The 2,056-nt window shown below is 43.3% G+C and overlaps 1 pseudogene; it reads right to left on the bottom strand.

Moving 5' to 3' along the window:
• Positions 1–251: 251 nt before the first annotated feature.
• LOC127798532 (sodium/hydrogen exchanger 3-like) overlaps positions 252–2,056 on the bottom strand; it is a 15,877-nt pseudogene continuing 14,072 nt past the window's right edge.

Here is a 2,056-nt window from a genome sequence, read left to right as displayed (position 1 = left end):
GGAGCCAACCGGTGTCACCTCTTAATTATAAAATTGCCACCAGGGATCAAAACGGCCCCGTTTCGACCCCGATTCCACTAAGCAAGATAAAGGCACTCCCGACACTAAGTAAAAGTGTTATGTGGTAGTATGGAGATTCCTATCGACAATAATATTGACGAAAAACACTCTTCAGCAACAATTCAACCCTTAGCCACATCAACGCCCAGTCCGATCAAGCTAATATTTTTATCCATGGCGAATCAATTGTTTCAGAAATTGCACAAGCTATCCATGTTCATCGACATCTGCACCACACACTATAAGCCCCAGTGCCCGCACAACACATCAGGAATGATGCACATCATCGTGCACGATAATCGAGTGACCAGAGAAGACACGAAGCAAATGAAATTTGTATTTTTTGTCACTTGCTCAACAAACCTGAAGTACTATGGGAACTCGTACGCGTCCTTGAAAGAGAAGTTCCCGTGGAGCGCCACAAACTAGCTGAAAAATTCCAACATCAGAACCACGACCCACTTCTGCAAGATCAAGGCACACCTGAAACTGACAACAACCAAGCTCATCGGGGAGATACCATTTCGGCCACCGGAGATAATATTCCTCATAGACTGGTTCACAACGGAAGACGTAGACGTCTGGCACTACGAGTATGCCAAGAAAAAGGCTCTCGCACTGTGTAGGATGGCGTTGGCTATGTCGATGGCGTCATCAATGAGAGTTATGGCTACAAATGGGTTGGGATGGGCCTATTTAGAAATTCATGGCAGGAGCTCCATGACAGGCCCGTCCAGGGCCCTTCTAAAAGACCCCCATTGTCATTGGGTCTGACCCAGTTGGACCCAGGACCATTTGTTTCTAAAATGAACTCGACCCACTGCGACATGATCTAGCTAACCATAGAGCAACTGGGACAACTCACAGCCTCCATAATATAAGCATCCCTTGACTTCATCTCCAAGCAAGGAACATGGATGAACCAGAATGCCAGTACGACAAAGCCCATTTAATGTTGTTGGGATAAACTGTATATGTAACTCAACCCTATTAAATGTTAAATGTTAATGTTAATTTTATTATGATTGAATAGGAATGTTAATTGTTAATTACGCCCGCATGGGAATGGTGCATTAAATGTTGCGCTTCTCACTCTTTGTTAAGCAGTTAATTGTTAAGTGTTTAGGGTTTAAAAAAAAAAATGCGAAATACGGTGTAACAAATTCCATCATTTTATTGATCATAAAACGTTAAATGATTGTTAATTATAACAATAATGCCCCATTCATCCTTGCTGTCCCACACCAAGTACACCATCAATGCATTATTCAACATATTACTGTATCAACCGGACACTTCACCATCCTGGTCCCTAAATCTAACAATCGAACATGATCAACCGGCACTCAGTCGGATATACCAATTCAATAGAAAGCATGACCCAATAAGCTGGTCCACGAAATTAGAAGTCTACCGGCACACCACATGGAACCTGTTGATCATGTCCCGACGGACATGGCATCCGACATACGATCAGATGATCCTGCTACCAACATCAAACACGTCAGCCGTGCCACCCATTGGTTGGGTGGCTAAAAGCCGCGTTTGGAGTACAACTGACGGGGACTTTGCTTATTTACTACAATAAATGCCTTGTGAAAATGGTGCATACCCGGAGGAGAAAAATAGCGTTTTTTGGGAAGCGCATCAGGGCCATGCATCCTAAGAAAAAAGGTGGGCTTGTACTTGTGGGACCCACCTATGAGTTAAAAAAACCTTGAGTGGGAAGCACGACAATTAACCCAAATTCAAAATTTAATCTCCAAAATGTCACATGTTCAAAAGGTGTAACATGTACAGGAGGTACTTTACACTAATTGCTAGACTAGTACTTGAAGCCCATCATGCCATGTTTAATGTGCTTAGGTGGAAATTTATTGCATGGGCTTTAATATGTACTGTGTGCGTGGGTTGTTTGGTGCGCATTGAGGCTAGAGAAGGAGGAAAGAGGAATTATGCATATGACAACGGGTCAGAGTGGAGGTTCGACTAGGAG

The sequence above is a fragment of the Diospyros lotus genome, chromosome 3, assembly GCF_014633365.1.
Source record: "Diospyros lotus cultivar Yz01 chromosome 3, ASM1463336v1, whole genome shotgun sequence".
In the NCBI taxonomy this organism is placed as follows: Eukaryota; Viridiplantae; Streptophyta; class Magnoliopsida; order Ericales; family Ebenaceae; genus Diospyros; species Diospyros lotus.
Note: the sequence above shows the minus strand (reverse complement) of the source record. Positions and strands in the feature narration are given on the sequence as shown.